Source organism: Equus caballus, chromosome 16 (assembly GCF_041296265.1).
Source record: "Equus caballus isolate H_3958 breed thoroughbred chromosome 16, TB-T2T, whole genome shotgun sequence".
Taxonomy (NCBI): Eukaryota; Metazoa; Chordata; class Mammalia; order Perissodactyla; family Equidae; genus Equus; species Equus caballus.
Genome location: NC_091699.1, coordinates 30,236,625 through 30,258,330, shown reverse-complemented (window position 1 = coordinate 30,258,330; position 21,706 = coordinate 30,236,625). Strand labels below are relative to the sequence as shown.

The 21,706-nt window shown below is 38.3% G+C and overlaps 1 protein-coding gene across 7 annotated transcripts in view; it reads right to left on the bottom strand.

The window, feature by feature from the left end:
• FOXP1 (forkhead box P1) overlaps positions 1 to 21,706 on the bottom strand; it is a 411,515-nt gene that overhangs the window by 305,066 nt on the left and 84,743 nt on the right. For 5 of the 7 annotated variants that reach the window (XM_023621177.2, XM_070238621.1, XM_070238624.1 and 2 more), the window contains one exon: positions 11,154 to 11,214. The gene's annotated coding sequence lies outside the window, so the exon portion shown is untranslated. Of the gene's footprint in view, positions 1 to 11,153; positions 11,215 to 17,180; positions 17,447 to 21,706 lie in introns of those variants that run through there. The other 2 variants (XM_005600443.4, XM_070238617.1) reach the window with 1 other exon arrangement.

Genomic DNA, 21,706 nt, shown 5'->3' with positions numbered 1-21,706 from the left:
ACAAAACATTCAAGTATTTAAAAGATGCACAGTAGCTGTCAACAGGCAGGGACATTCTAACTTTACACACATCTTCATCAAATGTCCTTGTTAAAAAACAAATCAGGTTGCAGAGGGAGGAGAGAGACAGAGAGAGCGATGGGGAGCGGGTGGCAGGGAGGGAGGAAGAGAAGCAGCAGCAGCAGGAGAAGCCTCCTCTCAGGAGAGAGGAGAAAATGAGGGAAGGAGAGTCAAAAGTGGGCATTTTCTGACATGAACATCTGTAGATGATGCTTTTCATATTTAATATATTGAAAGACTTGTAAATGGTGTGATTTCCCTTAGTACAGCTGGAAGAAGGAGAAAGTGCTGGAAATGAAATCCAAGAAAGGGCCATCTACATGAAAAAATACATTTTGGTTTATGTTAGGTCTATCTTTTTTAATAGTCAACTTGTTAAAAGTAAAATTTGAGTATTTCTGCTTGGTTTTGGCATATTATCATAAAAGGAAGGAAAAGTGGGATAGAAGAGACAGGGATTCCAACACAGACAGCTACAATTATGCAGCGGCCCGGCATATGTCATTTTTCTTTTCTGGATCTCAGTTTCATCTTCAGTAAATTACAAGGACTGGACCAGAAAAGTCTGATGTTCCTTAGTCCTCTCTGAAGTGAGAAATCTAATAATACTTCTTTGACTGGCCATTTGGGGGTTTTAGAACTAGAAGGGGTAACAGCCACAAAGGAGAGTGCTGTACAGCTCAATTTTAAACACACAGTGACCCTCAAGGGAATTCAATAAATATTTGTTGCCTAAACAATTAATGATGATACCACTGAGGTATGGCAGACAAGAGAACTTAAATTTTATACTCTAAAAGCTGTAAGTATGTTTTTATTTTCCAGGGTAAAAATTGACTGAAGCCCCACCAAAAGAAAGTTTGGAGATGCAAATACAAACCAATTAAATGAATGGCTTGCACTGGGAAAAGAGAAGGAGTGATGTCTGGGATAAGAAAACAATGAGAAGATGAGAGGCTGTCCCTGGAAAAAACACAAAGCTCCTACCTAGTTCACATCCTGAAAATCACGTTGGGGAAGTGGGAAAACATCAAGAGACCATTCAGATCAGAAAAGAAAAATGCCTAGCAACTTCAAGTCTAGAAATGTTGAAATCATAGTTAATGCAAATTGTACCTCACCTCACGGCAGAAAACACACACAGTCAACGCCAGTGGGTGATTTTACGTGCCTCAAATTTGTTTTAATATGATTTAAAAGTGGAGGGAGAAACTGGGTGATAATCTAAAATCCCAACATCATTTATAAAACGAATTCAAGAGATTGAGCTGTCTTGAGATGTCCAACACAGACAAAGTGGCCAGCAGGAGTACCTGGAAGGAGTCTGAAGACCCACCTTTGCAGGAACAGGTAACGCAGCAATAGAAGTTACCGCAGGGATCCTCCAAATAAGAGTTAGATAAAATATGTAATAACTTGGGGAAATACTTATGATATTTTAAGGGTAAAAGCAGGAAACAAAATCGTATATACAGTACAAGTATATATAAACAAATCTATATATACAAAATACTGGCAGGATACAGATAAAATGTTGAACTTTTTAGGTGAGGCCGCTAGTGAAATTCTTCTTCCTACATGTTCTTCCTTTATTTTTATGCTGTCCTAATTTCTTCTAATGCTATTTTATAATGAAAAAAAATTAAGGAGTACATTTATTATCTTCCACAAGGAAGAAATATTCTTACCTCACCCAACGCCACCTTGACAGTATTTAGTATCTAAATAGAAAGAGTGCATGCTTTTTATTATTTTACCTATAATTTCCTAGATGCTTGAAGATTTGGGGCCAGCCTAGAAATCTTGAAAATGTTCGACTGTGTTTCAGAATTTGTGAATAAGCCAGAATCTTTGATGTTCTTAGTTAATTTGAAAGGCGGGTGAACCCATCAAAGACTACCCATATTAGTATAAGGTAGAGTTGACAGACGGACGTGTGGCTTAGGCACAAACTAGTACTTTACTAATCTAGAGACTATGTTAACCACACCAAGCTGGGATGTACTTTAGATGATTAAAATCAACATATTTTAAGTTAGAGATGTAAATACATCCCCTTTCCCCCAGCTTTTATTTAAACAATATCTAAACCATTGGATTAGAGAATGAACTGAAAGGGGCAAAATGTACAGGATTCCTTCATGTAGCAGTGAGTTTTTCTCTGATCATTTTCCACAGGCTGTACTGTGACCTAAACGTGACAGTTAGCCCCCTGGCCATGTGGGGCTGCAAGGGGTGGAGGCACATGAGATGACCCTAACAAGTAAGAGGGCTGAACGGGTACTCTTTCTGGAAAAATCATTCAAAATGCCTAATTTCCATAAGCAGACTAGTTGTACAAAGCCAGTATATATTATGGGAGTGAGAGTCAAACATTTACGACTCTTGTTAAGGTTATCAAGGACTTACATGTTGACAAACCCAATGGTCAGTTCTTTGTCATCATCGCTTTTGACCTCTTACCAGCATTTCATACAGGGACAATGTGCCCATCCTTTAAACAATGTCCTCAACAGGCTTCCAGTTCACCACCATCTGAGTTTTCCTCCCATCTTTGACCCCTCCTTCTCAGTATCTTGTGATCAAACCTCTCAACGGTGTTGGCTTCAGAACTTATATCTTGGAGTCAGTCTGACTTTCCTTTATCTACACCATTCCTCCCTTCGTGAGCTCACCTGGTTTCACATCTTTACCTATCACTTACATGCCTATCTATCCTCAACTTAAAGCCCTAGCCAGGCCATTTCTAGGCCTACATATGCAAATGCCCGCTTGATATCTCAATCTGGGTGAATAATAAACTGCTCAAGCCTCACAGGTCTATAGCTGTACTCCTGTTCTTCCCTGCTTCCCTCATGCATCTTTGACAAAGATTCTTGGCTTGACCAAACTTTAGTCAGGCTCCTGTACCCATTTGTGCACTTCCTTGTAAATCTAGTTTTAGCGAGAAGCCTGCTAAGTCAGTTTAACCAGAACCCTCTCCTTCCCTCCCCTCAATATCTGAGCACCCTCGATATATGATTGGGTTCCTCATCCCCACCCCCTCACCCCTAGGTGATGTCTGGCTTGTCTTCTGCAAGAATCTGTTAGATAGGTTTAGCCAGGACCTCCCGTATCCCTGATGTTTCTTCTTAGCAATTTTCCATCCACTGACCCCTACCCTGCTCCTTGGCTATAAACTCCCACTTGCCCGTGTTGTATTTGGAGTTGAGCTCAATCTCCCTCCCCACATAAAATCTCACTGCAGTGCTTTCTTCACCTATCGTGATGGTCCTCAATAAGGTCTGCCTTACCATCTTTAACAAGGAAAATTCATTTTTTTTCCCTTCAACACTCTCAAACCTGCTCCTCCCAGGCTCCCCTATTTCAGTTAATGGCAGTTCCATCCTTCCAGCAGTTGCTTGGACCAAAAAACCTCTCAGTCTTCTATTTGACTCCTTTCTTTCTACCCACAAGCAATCCATCAGTTGATACTACCCCATCATTCAGGATGAAAACCTTGGAGTCATCCTTGATGCAACTATTTCAAACTCCCCATCTCTTCCACGAGGAAATCCTTTGGCTCCACCTTCAAATAAATTCCAAATTTAACCACTTCTCGCCACCTCTATTGCCATCCTGATTCTGGTCATCATCATATCTCACTGGGATTATTACAGTGACTTCCTGACACGTCTCCCTGCCTATGGTCTCACTCATTTGCAATCTATTTTCAAAACAGCTTCCGGAGTGACCTATTTAGAGCATGGGTCAGATCTTGACCCCCCTCAAAGTCCATCATCACTGGCTCTCTATTTCACTAAGAGACTAAGAGTGCAAGGAGCCTTACTGCCCTGCTCCATCTAGCCCTGCTCCTTCTTGACCTTGCCTCCTGCTACTCCCCCCTTGATGACTTTGCTTCAGCCATAATGGCCAACTCGTTCTCTTCAGAACACACCAAATCTTTGCTCTGGAGCCTGTATTTCATGGTTCAACATGTACCCTGTTTATTAGGTGCAATCCCTTCCCTCTGGCCATCTGACTCTCTCAGCCTCTTCTTTTCTCCATAGCACCTATCACCATGTATGTATATTTTATGTTTCCCTGCCTGGCCCAATCCCCGAGAGCCATGAGCTTGGCAGCTGTGTCATTCACTGCTCTATTCCTCATCATCTTGAGCAAAGGTGAAATACAGCACCTGTCACATAGGTAATTGTAATCGCACTGAAAGAAGTGAAGTGAAATAGTTGAAATTAACTTTAATAATTTATTTTATTTAACCCAACATATCCAAAATAGCATCATTTCAATGTGTAATCAATAAAGAATAATTATGCAAGTATTTCATATACTTTTTTCCATACAAAGTCTTTGAAATACTTTGTGGATTTTACACTTAGAGCTCATGTAAGTTTGGGCTAACCACATTGCAAGTGCTCAACAGCCACGGGTGGCTAGTGGTTTCCACACTGGACAGTGTAGGTCATCCCCATTCATTTTATTCTACTCTATTGTATGTGTATTCCATTTAAAAAAAATTCTTGGGCACAACCCACTAAATTGATGTCCTAACCCCAAAATGGGTCCCAATGCCCACTTTGAAAATCACTGTTCTAAATAAACTTTAAAGTAAGTAATCTGCAATAAATGGATTTTAGGATACTTCCTCTGGCTTCTAGGGACTGCTCAGCACCCTCTGAAATGGAAGCAGACTTCCAGAAAAAAGAGGCCTGCAGGGAAGGGTGAGGAATTAAAGCCCCACACCAATCTACAAACTGAAATCATCGCAGGCCACCCAATGATGCAACTTTTTTTTTTTAATTAAAAGGTAATTTTATATAACTCATTGTACTGTCAGATAATTAGCAAAACATCTAATTACCTATAATTATATACTACATACATGCTAATATACAAAGTTCGAGGGAAAATCTGCATGATTTTCACACTTCCAAAAGAGTGTATTTGAAGAGAGTGGAAACACTTCAAGTTTTTAATTTTTCTCCCTGCCCCCTATGCAAAGGCCATGGAAGTACATTAATTCAAGGACAGAGAAGTACAAACTTAAATGATTAATCTTCATTTTCCATTTCTGAAGTCCCATTCACCAATAGTCTTTTAGAAAGTTACTATAAACTTCAAATCCAAACTCTTCTGCCCTCTGCAGAAGAAATGAAAATGGACTCAAAACAAGGATTCTACCACCAATATACCACTTGCTCCTTTAAGATGATCCTGGATATTACTAGATACGAGGGGGTGTTTAGTCAAGGTTAACATAGATGTGCTATCCTAAATAGGGTTTGGTTTTTGTACAGTTAAGCTTCCAATTTCTTCCTGAGGTTTTTGAATTGCCAAAGAAAGGCAATACTTCCCACTTCTCTGTTAAGCTATTAAGTTGTCACCTAAGCTGAGAACTTCTTCCTAAGATACTCAAGGTAAGCAGTTGGAATACTTGTGCCCTTGGCAGATGGAAGAGCAAAAACAAAGATGAATAAAACCATTTGTTATCTGGTTTTGTATTTTTGATTGTTCACTGTGCAAAATATGGCTACTTGATAACTGCTGCAAATATTGCCTTTACTATCAAATATGCCTTCATGTACATTTCAACAAGTAACTTCTGCTCGAAAACGAACTCTATTGAGCATATTTCTCTGGAAATCAATATTTAAAATATTTTTTTCTTTGAAACTAACATTCAAGAGAGACAGCTCTTGTTTACAGAGTAACTTAGTTTAGCATTATGGTTAACAATGTTTAAAAACAGCTAACTTAAAATGCAAACATTTAAATTCCGAAGTTTAACTGTTGGGAGGCCAAGTTAGTTCTATAGAAAAATAAACACCACAAGTAATTTTACCCCCAGTTCCACCCCTTGTGAGAATATTTCAGGCCACTGTTTTGTTGGATTTAGGAGTAAGAACTCATACAACTCTGAAGTTCTAAGATAGTTAAAAATGTAAATGCTTCGGATGAACCTTGAAAACATGCTAAGTGAAAGAAGTCAGTCACAAAAGACCACGTACTGTACGATTCTATTTATGTGAAATATCCAAAGTAGGTAAACCTATACACACAGAAAGTAGATTAGTTGTTGCCATGAGCTGGGTTTAGAGGAGTGACAGCTGATGGATATGGGGTCTCTTTCTGGGGTGATGAAAATGCTCTAAAACTGGATTGTGATAAGGGTTGCAAACTCTGTGAGTATAGTAAAAACCACTGAACAGTACACTTTAAATGGGTGAATTGTATTGTGTGTGAATTACACCTTATTAAAGCTCTTAGCAAAACAATTAACTTGCTTGGTAACATTCACAACAGCATTGGCATGAAAGAAAACAAAAAAATCAAGTTAATCTAACATAGTTTCCATATAATGCTAAAATGCATAAATCCTGGATACCTTGTTCTCCTCATTATAGAACACTTTCTCAAAGCAACCAATATTTGCCCTTCCTGACACTTGTCACCATAATCATTCACAATGTCTGTCTTCCCTCTACAATATATACTCAGTAAGGAACGAGATCATGTCCATATGTAGTGCTATGATTCTAGCACTTCGCACACAATCATCAATAAATATCTGCAACAGGAATTAAGTTTGTATGTATAATTGTATGTATAAATGAATAAATGAATGAAATTATTGGATTGGGGTACTTCAACCAATTAAGTTGTTGTGTTCTGTCTCCTTAAATCTACTCTCCAATTCTTCCATGCTCCTGGCCACCCAGCTAGAGACATTTCCCAGTAGCCACTGCAGCTTCTCGTGACCATCTGACCATAATCTTACCAATTAAATGTCAATCGATGCGATGTGTGCAATTTTTAACTCATTTCCTTCAAAGAAAATTGCTTGCCTTAGACTTCTTCACTGTGCTTCAACCATGTGGACAAGGACAAAGCCCCAAAGCAGGAGAGTGCAAGAGGGAAAGAATCTGCTCAGTCAAGCTAGACTGGCCATACTGTTATACGAGAGAGAAGTAAACTTCTGTTTTAATTAAGCCATTGGATGTTGGGGTCTCTATGCTACATCAGCCTAGTCTTTACCTTGACTGTTACAATCCAGGCATAGGGGTGTTATGCGTGTGCGTGTGGTGGGGGCGAGGGAGGTGCAGGAAGGATTTCGACGCTTAACGGAACCAACTGACTAGTCATTTTAGCCAATGTGGTCATCCGGTCACTCAATGAAGACACTCTCTTCTAGTGTCCTCATAAGAACTTCATGAATTAATAGTCACATAATTCAAATGCTGAATGCTATAAAGAGGTCATTTTGAATGGATATAACTCAGAATATTGTCATTAAGTAAATATTTAAACCACATAAATATATCCTTTCAAAAGAACCAATGAATATATTTTAAATGGCTGAATAGGCATTTTTACCTTTATTTGTAACCAAGAAATAATTTGTAATATTTAAGACACAATGAGTAGAATCAATAAGGATGCATTATTAACTCTTTGATCTAACAAAAAATAGCTCAAATTGGGAATAGGAGAAAAATTAGAATGATTACACTTTCTTTTAGATTGTCTTTTAACTTTCTCACAAATAAGTTGACTATATAAAAAAAAAAACATTAGAGCCAATACATAAAATGTGAAGCTTGAAGATGCCTATTATTTAAAAGTAACTATTTAATTATAACCTATATATACTTGATGACTACCATCAATTCTCAATGCCATTTAGAATTAAACACAAGACAATGAATTTTATAAATTGGACTTAACTTTAAGCAAAAATACATGTGGGGGAATTGCCCACGGTGGGGGGAAGCAGGGAGAAAATGACACATAAACCTTTATCCAATCACCAAACCAAGGCAGCCACGATAGAATGACATCGATATAATTGTGACCAGAGCAAGTTGTCTTTTCAGCTCCAGTCTTGACATTCTACTTGACCCTGGGTAAGTTAACCATCTGTGGGACCACTTTCCCAGTTTGTAAAGTGGGGATTATAATAATTGCCAGCTACCTCTCAGGAATGCCAGCAACCAGACCCATTTTGTAGAGTGCTCAGATCTACTTGGAAGAAAATTGTTATATCACTACCAAGTATGATGACTGTTACTTATGATTCTTCAGACCTTTGAATCTAAATTTGAAAAATGACTTCATCTGGTTTTCTGAATTTGCCTGGCCACTTTTATGCACATAACCAGTTGTTCCAATAGTGCCAATGTAGGCATATTTGTTTGCATCTATGCTGACTGTTAATGATTCCCAGATTTCAAATTTGGGCATGGCATTTACTGAGAAGCTCCTGGCGTCTGAAATCTACATCCTTCTTGTCGGGTGGAAGGCAGTGCTGGTTTCTTGACCATCACTGGATAGCACAATCTTCTCTTTGTTTATGGTTTGTTCACTAAAAAGAAACACTAACCATTCTATCCATTTTATATATCTTTTTTGGATTTTTTTTTTCCTTTTTCTCCCCAAAGCCCCCCAGTATATAGCTGTGTATTTTCAGTTGTGGGTCCCTCCAGTTGTGGCATGTAGGATGCCGCCTCAGCATAGCTTAATGAGCGGTGCCATGTCCACGCCCAGGATTTGAACTGGCGAAACCCCAGGCCACTGAAGCAGAGGGCACAAACTTAACCACTTGGCCACGGGGCTGGCCCTCTTTTTTCGATTTTATATTTTTAACAAACCTTCTTTTCATTTATATATAACAGATCAAGATATATAAGGATTAGTTTTTGAAGGATCCTTGAGCTTATTAAAATGTAAAAACTAACATATAATTTATTATTTATTTGAGTCTATATACCTTAACAATTCTAAAAGAAATTTGAAATGAGAGTCAAAATACAAATGGAACTGATATTGCAGAAGAAAATAAGTTAAATAATAAATGTTAATTAGGGATAGGAAAAAAATGAAGTTTACTTAAAAATATGTCAACGACAAAAAGCTGAAGTTGAAAAAAACTACAGAGATTGAGCAAAACCTCTTACTCTGAGCTTCCTAGTAGTCAAGTCAAAAAGAAAAACTATATGAATTTGTTATTCAGTTTCCTTTGTGTCATGAATGAGGCATCAGAAGGACCAAATTTTTCTATGTTTCTGAAATTTGACAAGGAGTTCCTTATCTGTGGGATATTGTAAAATATGATAGACCCCCGTGTCCTTGACAGTAATTATAAAAAATAAATTATAAAATTTTAATTATAAAAAAAAGTAATTATAAAAACAAGCAAGCACTTTTTTCTCCCTACAGACCACCTCTCTTAGTCAACACTAATGACAAATTCCTGGAAACTCTTTTTTTTAAACTTGCCCTTGACTCATATTTTTAACTCTGAACAATATCACAGAATTGGGAAAAATCACATCACACAAATTCAAACGTGTTCACTTTCAGGTCACGGGTATAAGCGTGGACATTATAAAGACATCAAGTCAGAAGAAAAATAATTCATGCTTATGGGTGATTCCAAAGAAAACAATAAAAACCCACAAATGAAGCCCTTATTTGGAGCTGCAGGAATAGCACAACTCTCAAGCTGAATGCTTCATCTTTTCAACCACTTTCCAGCTTTGTTGAATCCTAACTTTTAGCTTCACCAGAAACCTTTGCTAACAGCAAAAGATGAGTTGAACACCTGGCCCAGCTTTGCATGGGAACATCTTAGACTGAGATCTCGCAGAGATCATCGAGACCAAGAGACACAACTTGCAGCTGAGCTGAGTAGCTGTGGCAGAGACTGAATGGCCCACAAAACAGAAAATATGGACTGTACGGCCCTTTACAGAAAAAGTCTGCAGATCCCTGAAATAGACTAAGCCTTAATTTTTAAGATTGGGAAAGTGAGTCTCAGCAAAGGGAAGAGCTTTGCCAAAAGTCATGCTGTGTCTTGATGACCCCAGTTACTGATGAACCCTTCCATGCTGGGACATCGGAAAGGGACTATCCTCTCTGGAGGACAATCGGCTGCTTCCCACAAAGGTTAAATTTAAACAACAAAGATGGTGAAATGAGGCAAGTTGAATTTTTTGGCCCAAATCAAATGTGCCAGAATGCAACTATCAAAACGAATCTATACCGTTATAGTGAGATCTGGAACCCAGAAACCCTGGGTGAGATTAAAAACAAAACTGATCTAATAATCTTCACATTATGAAAGTTTCACAAAAAAAACCTTGTTCAACTAAAGAGTAAGAAGTCAGTATCTTACAAATTCATAAACTTTAATTTAGTAAGATTTCAGCAAAGGTTTTGTGCAACCAGACCAGCAAGTAACCTGTTTCAAAACACACACTAATCTACTAAATCAAATTGAACTATTATTGGCGAGAACTCAAAAATAAAATGAAGATGCTGCTTGAGAAACATCAGACATTAAAATGACCTGCAAGATTAACTTGAGTAACATGACCACTGCCCTCACCAGAAAGAGACTTTTGGAACCAAGAAAATCTGTAGCATCCATATCATTTTAACCAGAGAGGTTTTTTGTCCCCCCTCTCCACAGTGAATTTGAGAAAATTTAATCTAGCTTTAATTCATCAAGCCACATTAGTCTTTCTGAAAACTTCTAATTTTAAAATCAAGTACTCATTTGATTCTCAAGCAAGGTCGAGATAGCTAGGCAGCCTGGCGCTGACATCACAGGGATGTGCCCCACGCCACTCAGCAGTTACATCAATGTGGCGTGTTGCTATGGTGTCTGACTATTAATTTCTGAAGGAAGGTGATTATAAAGCCACGAGATGAACATCAATCGGATGACACCACTCCAGCACAGAACACTGACATGTTACTCTTGTTTGCAGCAAGTTAATTTTATGAATCACCACTTGTGTGATGTGAATATTCCTTTCTAACTTTAAACCTACCAAGTCAACAACCAAAAAAAATTCAGCTTCAGCAAAGAAGGGAAAAGTTTGATAATATTTGGGGGAAAAATGTGATGCCGTGGATCATTTTTTAACGGCAATCTTTTCCTTGAAGACCTCCAAAAACATGCTATATACATACTGATACACAAATACACGTACATTTGATAAATACTCAGATGGGAAAAGAACAGAATTACAATGTCCAGAAGGTGATAAAGCCCTAGATATCATTTCACTAACCATATTTGCATTTACCTTTTTTGGCTTCTGTAAAGCAATCTTCAGTTATAGTCACCTCAAAAGGTCACTTCTTACCCTGAAAACAAAAGAGAACATCAAAATCTGAATGTCAAGAGAAAGGAGCAACCACCCATTTGCCTGGGATAGATGCAAGAAAAACAACAAAAGAACTCAATTATAGTTAATGGCAAATGACTTTCAGAGTTAATAAAGTCCTAAGACCTTCACTTATCTGGATCGCATGCCTCTGAGCTCTTCAAGACAACAAAAACAACTCGGATGGAAAAAGTAGAGGTGAGACACTTCAAATTTTACGTATGAACTTTTTCTCATCTTGCCGTCTATCAATTTATTTTCATGTGGAATAATATGTGACTCATATGCCTTTGTTTTTTGAAACCAGACTGCTACTTGAATGTGTCTCTGTTTGGTTAACATCCACAACATCTCTAATTTCATTAAAGCAGAGGCTTATTTTTTTCCCCTTCGGAGGAGAGCTCTTGTAGACAAGATGCTTTCTGCCATTCTGGACCTTTCAAAATGAATAAAACACCACAATTTTCAGTTTGAGGAAGGGTGGGGGGCGTTAATCGGTTGGTGAAAGCTGTTCACAGAATGTTTTCCACTTAGCATATATCTACCAGATCTACTCAGTTAAATAAAAATGGTTCTTGTCAGATGAAATAAACAATTGAAATCAAGCTTCCTAAAACACAAAGAAAGCATGGAACATGTTTTACCCCACATCTACTCCTGCATCTGCATCCTCTCTTATGCAAAACAGTGTGTAATCCTTTAAGAAACATTACAAGCTGCCTCTTTCTGCCCATGTAACTGGGATCAACATATGGCACAAGTGAAAAGAAAAACATTTGTTTATTAATTTAGATCAAGTTACTAACGGGGTATAGGATTCATTCCACATCAATTGACCAAATGCTCATATAACTTTTTTTAAGATGGTGAAATCATATCATCATTTTACTAAAATGCTAATATCCTCTTGTTCACTTTTCAGAACAATATGTAATGAAGTGGTTTTAATTTTATACAGAATCTATCCCTGCTTATCCCTCTGCTGTCGGCCCTGAACGTGGAAAGGCAAACATCACTGAGAAGAGTTAAATCTTATTTCACTAGGGCTAAAAATTTGAAAGTGGCACTTCGGTGTGTACTATCTTTGAGGAATTGATCTGAGGCCAATTTATGACATTTCCACAAGCAAGTGTATGCAGATTCTTGCCATTAAGATTGGAAAAAAATGCAGCTCTGAGTGAAATCATAATTTTCATGTTTACTGTAAGAGGAAATTGGAGGTTTTCACCATAAATGTTCACCATTTGGGTGGGGGAAAACCCTAGCTCTGGGACTTAAAATTACTATTTTGCAACCTGCCCAAAACCTTTTTGTTTTTACACAAAACAATTCAAATAGAAAATGAAAATCGTGCGCTTTACTGCTGATGAGTGTCCCCAGGATTGGTTTCTCCAGTGGTGAGAACTCTGTTACAGCGCAAATGGTGAAAGGAAAACAGACAGCAGCAATGGTCGGGTCCTCAAGGTAATGTGGAGATCCGCAGAGCAGCCCCACTCCACACAAATAAGACGAGCTCATGAGATACAAGGCACAGCAGAATCTTACACACCAGAAATTTCCATCTCCACCACTCATCCAATCTTAAATGGAAAGTAAGTGAACTCTGGCAGACCCTACTCAATTCAAGGCAAGAATGACCCTTCTCCCTCCTTTTTACTCGAGCTGTTCTCCAATGTGTGCACTCTAAACTAATTTTCATGTTTATCTATTGAGTTGCGTCTATTTTTGCATGTTTGGCAGTCAGATCTATACAGTGTTAGACTTTGCAATGCAGATGAGATTGCTATCATATAGCTGGCAAACAACTGGACCTTATTAAAATTTAATTTAAGAAAAAAAAAAACTGCTGAAAATGTCTCCTTTGAATAAAGTTATCTCTAGCACTGTACTCAAACCTGCAGAACATTTTCAGGTAAGTACTGGGCCTGTTTCTGTACTCACCTATATACACAGTACAGTATGGAAGGGAATACAGAGCAAAAATACAAGCTGGTTCACCCTCACAGATTTTACAAGCATAATTTTTCCCTAGGGGGAAAAATAATTAATAATAACAAAATTATGCAACTGACCCTCCAACTTACAATTATGAAAGGAATACAAAATTGGCTACATTTAATTTTTACTTATACATAAAAAATTGGCAGTGGGATACAAACCATATTTTCCTCCATTTTCAAGTTCCATAAATTTTAATGCATATGCACATTTGACCACTCATTAATTTATTTCTGTTGATTTTAGCTTTTAGTATACATTAGCAAAGTAATCTAAAAGATATTTTTCTAGCTTTGCTGAGAAAAAGATTAATAGTTCAACAGCTGTTTGCTATCATGCTAAATTAAGTGAAATGTGTCAATACAATAGACAAGAAAATTAGAGAATAGTACTGGGGCCTGAGTCTGCATCACAACTAGCCTAGAAGAATCAGAAATCAACAACAAGGAGAAAAAGCTGCATTTCATTTTTTCCAAAGTATAAAACTTCCCTTTCCAAAACTGTACTTGCTACTATTTTAAACAATCACTTTTACTTATCAAGTGCATCAGCTATTTACCTGAATGCTTACTGGCAGCACAAGTGCCAAAACTAAAATCAAATGAATATGTAAAGCTTTAAAGTTGAAACAAGAAAAGAAGATAAAAGAAAAATATTTCCCTCCAGCCCACTTGTCTTTCTTGAAAAAAAAATTCTGCCACCATATGAATTTCATTTTTTTTTTCTTTTTCTCTCTTTCTTTCTTAAGTTTCCTATGGGTTTTAGGTTTTAAAAGTGAGCCAGGGATACGGTAAATAGAAATTATTTATTTTCCTTTATGTCATTCTCTATACAGTTAAGATTCTGTCAGCACTAGAATTGTCCCGTGTGTGGCCTCTCCTCTACTGTTTGCAACAGTGTTATTTACCTAAAGCTATTTGTTGACCATTAAGATCTTGACCAAGACATCAAACTTCAGCTGTGCCCCCTTTCTCTTCCTCTGCCTCCCCAATCCCTCTGCCCCCTATTAGGAATTTTACTCTGTAGACCTCTTAAGTTACTATGGTGCTTCAATGTTACACTTTCTATGGGTATATTTTGCCCCCAATTTAAGCTGTGTGATAAATAATGTATAGTGCCAACTGGTATGGCCTAGTTGGAACCAGTTACAGGTAAATGTGGAGATGGGATTTATTCCACAAGACTGAAAAGGAACAATATATACTCTATTTTTCCCACTAAAATTATTGCCCCGTTTCCTTTCAGGGCAGCTAAAGCAAACGATTTGCTTCAGGATTTCTGCATCATATTTCACTTTACACAATTACACAAAAGGGACAGTGAAGGATGGCTGACATGTTTCATCTCAACCTTCAGTCCAACAAATGCCGGCTGAGAACCTACTGTGCGTCAGTGTCCCTGTGGATGCAAAGACGAGCCGCGCCAGCTTCTGCCCATGATGATGGTGGCAGTGCAGGAGCTGATCTCTGGCTAGAAGATCCCTTCTCTCAAAGTCCAGGAACATGGTTCAAACTCCCAATACGCCAACATATTCCAATCAAATACCGGATACTTCATTCGAAAAAAGAGGACTAAGTGGGTCCATTACCAAGAGATTGCTGTCTCTTTAACTAGTGAATCTCAACTCACATGGGCTTTCATGCCCTGCTTTTCAAAGATTTCCTAGAAAAACAGAAGCGTATCAACACAAATTTGGCTGAAAACCTATAATACAAGGGTCACTTCATTTTCTGCGTTCAAGATAAGAAAATCCACTCAGAAATCAACCCCAAAGTGTTTTTTTCTATGCCCTAATAAATTCAAATGGTAAGTCACCTTTACAAAAAGAAAAAGGAAGGAGGGAGGGATCGAAGAAAGAAAAGAAAGAAGAAGAACTAGGGAGAGCAAAAAAAGAGCGAAAAAAAGGAAAAGAAGGAAGAAAGAAAATTGGAGAGGAAAGAGAGAAAAGGAAACTGGTGTGCCTTCAGGCCCCTGGGCACAGAGGCGACAGTGGACATCACCCAGGCTTGCTGGTTTACAAACACTACGTTTCTTTTATTTCTATCAAAGACATCCTCCACTTTGTATCCCTCGTTCCTCAATGTCCCTTGTATTGCAGCAAGTTACATCTCATTTCCTTTTTCCTCACCCGCTGGGACCCTCACCAAATCATAGGGCCTAACTTTGGAGTCCATTCTAGTAAGAAAAATCTAAAACACTATAAATAAAGTAAGCCAAGTGGTGCAGGCAACCTCAGCCCGGGCTTGCCCGTGAAATTACTTCAGGCTGGCAGCCCCCAGCCACTCCACATTGGGCCATCTCACTCAGAAAAAAAAAAACACCCTCTCTTACCTTACAGAAAAGTAAAACCCCGGTCATGGTCATGTGAAAATATTTTATAGGTATCCTTTAACAGCCTTTAAATGTTGAAACCTAAAAACAATATTTGCTGTTTTCTCTTTGAAGCTCTAACAAAGCCTTTGTTTTAGATTTACCTTTAGTGTGCAATAAGAGTTAATAATCAAATCCATCCCAACCCCCACAAATGTTAAACAAAAAGATAAAAGAAATGCAAATAGCTATTGTCATGGAAAGTTAAAGTACCTGTCTGTATTTTTAAGTGAAAACTATTATCTCTATCAATCAAAATTTAAGAATACAATAGCACTAATCACAGAAGGTGCTCCGATGGAGTTACTTTTCCTCATAAAAAAAGTATTTTTCCCCTTAAAAACTGAGTATAAAAGTCATATACTTACCATTAGATAGGATATTTGTAATTTTATTATTAAAAACCTTCAGCAGTCTCACTGTTAATAAATGCTTCTAAGTCTCTAGACTGATTTGTACCCAAGAAGACCCAAATCCCCACATATTTTAATAAGGTTGATGAAATTTTATTTAAATTCTGTTTCCAACCTGTGGGGGAACAGCACACTCTTCTGTTGAAAAGAGTTACTCAACCAGAGGCAACAGTTAACTGGTGATAAAAACTCCTTCTTTTAGACCTTGGACACAATTCCTACCTCCTGCAATATCCTTACATATAGGGGACATATCTTTCTTGGATGGCTCATCCTTCTTAATTGTGCCTATTCATTTTTGAAATTATAACACTCTAAAAGAAAGCAGAATTCTACCATTCTACCCCAGAACGATCTCAATGCACAGTGCATCAATTTCTCTGAGTCTTTTTATTTTTTTAATTCACTTTTTAAAAAGACTGGATTAGACCCTGAATATGGTGCTTTCGAGAAACAGTACAGGAACGAAAAATACCAAGACCCCAGATAGTAAAACAAACAGCTCAAGATTAAAATTCCTAGAGCAAACAGTTAAGCCAGGATGCCATTATGCAGGCTGAGCCTGGATGGACGTCTCCTCAACCTCCACCATGGGGCCAAGAGGCTGTCATCTTCCCCCCAGCAAGATCAGATTTCCTTCCCTCCCGCCCGCCTCTCTGAGCATCATGGCCAACATCTCTAGTGTGCTATTAATATCAATGAAGAGACGATTCGATTTCCACTGAAGAAAACCCTTCCTATTCCGGCACAGACCTTCGGGGAGGACCCTGGCCCGGCTCTAGACAATACAGCAGCAGAGTTTCACTGCTTTCTTACAGTTCGGTCGTGCACACTGTTCGAAGGCTTTTAGCAAACAATGGCAGCATTATCTCCAGGATAGTTACAAAACAGGATTTGTTAGGACAAAGAATAATAAAGCTGTTCTCTCTCTCCCTCTCTTTTCTTTTTTCTTCTCCCCAGTTCCCAAGAACCTCTCTCTGCCAGTCCAAAATTCAGCCAACATTTCCGAAGAGGCACCTGTACTTGTCCATTTCAACTAGCCAGCAACTGACAACGGCCCAGGCACTGGACCGCGGGCAGGAGGCGCCCAGAAGAGCAGTAAAGTAGACTCTCAACATTTGGAAAATGAAACAAAAGTATCAGCCTTGGCTTCGCACACACTTACCCGTTCATGGTGAGGAAGGAAAGCTTGGGCGCCGGAGAGGCAATTTTCACACAACGGAAGAAAGTTGAGAGTTTGTCAGGGAGAAACTACAGGCACTTGGAAGCCTGCGGGCTCTCAGGGCTCCCAGGCTGGCGGCAGTGTGAGGAAGGACTGAAGGTATGTGGGCTAAACACAACAAAAGCCACTGCCTTACTCTAGATTAAATATGCAGGAAGAGGCCCCTTTGCATAAACACAAACACTCAGCAAATGAATAACTGGCTCAATCAGACGCCCGCTGTGCCTTCTACCTGTCCTCTCTCTGACAGGAGACACTGCCTGTTCCAGGGGACAAGGACTACACAGGAGACAGTTAAATGTTATGTTGCTATAATAACAATTAAAATGAATTGCATTCATTTGTAATTAAGAACTCACTCCTGGGTGGGGGAGGTTTGGGGAGGAGGGGGATATGGTGCTATTGTTGTATCTCCAGCTACTCCAAAAAGAACTTGGTGGGGAGACACCTCAGTGCAGTTGTACGCAGCTTGCATTTAGATCTCTAACATTCAACGAGAGTTTTAAACAATCACATTTTTCAACCACAATTTCAGGTCAGAGACATACCTCTTGTTTCTCTGCTTTGCCACATTATAAAACGATTCTTATAAGTCTGGACCCATGGAAAGATCTATTTTATCTATGTATAAAAATTTACATATATAAAATATAGACACACATGTACATGTATGTACACACATACACATGTATATATACACTCACACATATAAGATTCACCCATATCTAATAAAAGAGAATAAACCGAAAAAATGCCACTTTACTCTCTTTCATTCACTAATGATTTAAGGAAAATAATTTGAGTCTTCCAAAAACACATCCCAAATGCTTGCCTTTCAAATGTCATCAATCCATGACCACTCATTTAGAAACATTATCCATATATTAGAAAGGATGCTTTTAACTGAGTGGCCTCAACCACTTATAATTTCAATTAAATAACATAATTACAGTCAACAATTTTCTCTGTTTCGGCAGAAAATATGCCATACCTCAACATAATTTGTCCTCAGAACCGAGGAATTTAAGCAAGGGGAAGAACAGGCTAGGCAGGGGCTAGGAATTCGCTACCGCCTTCTCTCAGCTTATGGAGTCAACTCACCCTCACCTCTAACCTCTCACTGTATGTTCCAGCTACATGTTGGTCTTAGTAACTTAATTATTTTTTAATAACTTTTGCAGTATTAAATGATTTCGATTGAAACATAAATAAGATTATGTTTGTCTACTTCCTTCTAACGCCGCATAGTACTTTGGGGGCAAACCCAGCCCTGCTATTCTATAGGATGCGTCTACCTTATTACTTGGACTAAAAAGAGGAGGTCACAGATCCTTCACTGCCTCAGAGAAATGTCCGACAATTAGGCTAGCCAAGAGAAATAAGGCGGCTTTCCATTTCGAAAGCAAGTTTTACTTTATTAGCACAACACTGCTTTCTGGCTAAATCATTCTGCCACAAAAGCAAAAGAATATTACTGAAAAGTAAAAAAAAGAATTTACAAACAAACGAAAAAGCCCATCTCAAACATATGTTATAGCATAACATGGAGAAAAGGGAAACAAAATCAAAAGATTCCCAAAGCCACAAAGAATAAACACAGGTTGTCTAAGAGGGGTTCCCACAGAAACTAAAGATGCCTATTCTGTTCATTATTTCATCTTGAAATGACCTTCCATATAAAGTGTTCGATAACCCACCTCTATAGACGATAGTGATCTAACCTTGATGCAAATAAACCATAGAACAAAATTTAATCAGTACATCACTGTGAAAAAGCCTTTGTCCATCCCAATGGAGCTTCTAATGACTGTTTTGGCAGTTCTGGCGGGTAGTTATGCTTCCCAGCTCATCTATATCTCATACTGGTTGAACAAGCTAATGGAAGTGCTGTTAGTGGAATCCAATATTAATGCTCTGTATCATGCAAACCTGGATGCAACTGAATATATTATACAATTATAGGTAGTATCTAATTCCATAGGTATTAGATACTGTGCTCTAAATTAATATTTTAATGAGGACAGTGAAATAAAGACGACAATCCAGGTAAGGGATCCATGCATCGCAGCCCAGCCAAGCTCCTTGCTGCAAGAGTGCTGGATCCTGGAGCAAACGGCACAGACATAGGGATTGTGACAAAAATCCGTATGCAAGCTTTGGATGCTGAGTGACACATACTGATGCACAGAGTCAAAGATGTCATCCTCACACAAGCGCCACTCGCTGTAAGCTTGAGAGAGAATGAAGGGGGGAAAAACGGGGCGGGGGGAGTAGCTGCAGTGAGACCTCCAGAAAATAAACAGGGTGTACAGTTTCAAAGGCTGCAGACACAGACATTTCATTGTTCAAGCCAATTATCAGTGGAAAATAATAACAACAGATGGATTCAGAGTCACTGACTTTTCATATGCACTTCATCTCGGCGGAACAGATGATGAAACGCGAGAGCTATCTCAAAAAGGCAAAACATCTTTCAGTAAAAGAACTCTACAGTCCAGATGGGGACCTTCTAAGGCTGCTGATTATCTTCTTATAATGTTGTAAGATAGACTTACTAAAACATTTCAAGAACTGATCAGATATGATGCGTACAATGGCTTCATTATTGGAAGGAGTTGCCTCAGACTTGTGACTAAACCAGGCAGAGATTTCAATAAGGTTAGGACTGTAAGTTTCCTGTTTTCTCATCAGGGACTGCAGGTTCCAACTAAAACTGGAAATCTGTGCACGACAGGAGAATAAACCAGCGCCCAACAATCCTACATTTGTGCTCTTCTCTCTTTTGAGCAAAGGAAAAAGAGATAAACTGGGACTGAGAAAAGGACATTAAATTATTCTGAAGCATTCCATTACGACGGGAAGAAAAATAGCTCCAAAGCAATTCCTTATTAAAAGCATTCAGTGATAAAATATCATCCCTTACATGCAGTTAGAACATCTTAAATATCCCTTGCCACTGGTGATCGCAAAATATAATCTGCTTTTAGTAGGAAATAAATATAAATTTCAATGATGGTGTGATAAACAGTTGTAATAAATGCCAACCAAACACACAGGCATAAACCCACCAACCTACCCCAAAGCACCCTTGCTTATAACTTAAATATCACCAAGTCAGACTTGCTGATAAAATACAAGAGGTAAAATACAACCTGGGGACCTGCTATAAGTAACAGAAAAAGTTAAAATCTCTAATCAGATAAGCCTCATTGCTACTAGAATAACACTGAATCTGTTCTATTTCCTTCCATCCATCTATCATCAATTCCACATTCATAATTTTGCAAAAATCTCTCTCTGAATTGACATAAAATATGGTTGAAATCACTGCTAACAAAGAGGAAAAGCTGATCATCCCGCTATTTACTAACATACTTAACATTTAAAAAATATTTTTATGAACACACTGTTGACTTCGCAAGTTTATAACGTAAGTAGAAAAAAAAATTTTTTTTTTTAGAGCAAGGCTTTTCTTTCAAAGTACTCTGACAAAAGTAAATTCGTAGCAGAACGTACAAGCACGAGGAAAATATCGCCAAGGGCAAAATTCTGCAACTGCTTTAAGAAGCAAACAAGAACACAAAAGATGTGCAGTGCAACCATCTGGCTCTCCTCATACTATACCAATGCCTCGACTTGATCCCCCACCCCCTTATCCAGCCCACACCAATGCCACAAAACCAAATGGCTTCACTTATGTTTCCTGCATGGCAAATTTACACAATGCACTTAGAATGCAAAAGTTGGTTTTTACACATAAACTAGTATCTTAACATTTTTCCCCACTTAACGATTTTTTTGTCGTCGTTCCTTATTCAGAGTGGGACTTTTTTGAAAAACCACTACTAAGTACTTCATGGTGATAAAGATGTCCCCACATGGATATATATCTGTTTAGGCTCAAGAGAAGCTCCCTTCAAAACCTTAATCTCTACCATCTTGTGTTTTCTGTTATAATCAGACACTAGATGCGGACATCTGAAAAATGAATCCTAAAATTATTCCCATTAAACCTTTACATTTTTTTCTCTTTGCTCTAAATTGTGGGTCGATCCCCCCACTTATTATTTGAAATAACTGCACTCATTTTTAATCACCACCTTTGCAAGTTAGCATGCCCATTGGAATTTTCCCTTATTTGGCTCATTCTACGTTTACTGAGCAACTTACTACAGTGTCAGGAGCTTCCTGGACAATGGATGATCAAAATCATTATTTCCCCATATGGTAGCAGAGCCTACCTGGTACATTAAATCAGAAACTCAACAGTTTATAAAAAAATCTTCCACACATAGGTAGGCTGAAGCATTTTATTTATTTATATACTTATTTGAGCAGGAAGATATAATAGATATTTGAAAAGTTATGGCACATCTGTAGGTATCCAATTGCTTTCAAAGGTGGGAATGAAGACTTTTAATGGAAATCTCTGGGTAAAATCGATATAGATGATCACAAATGGATCTCAC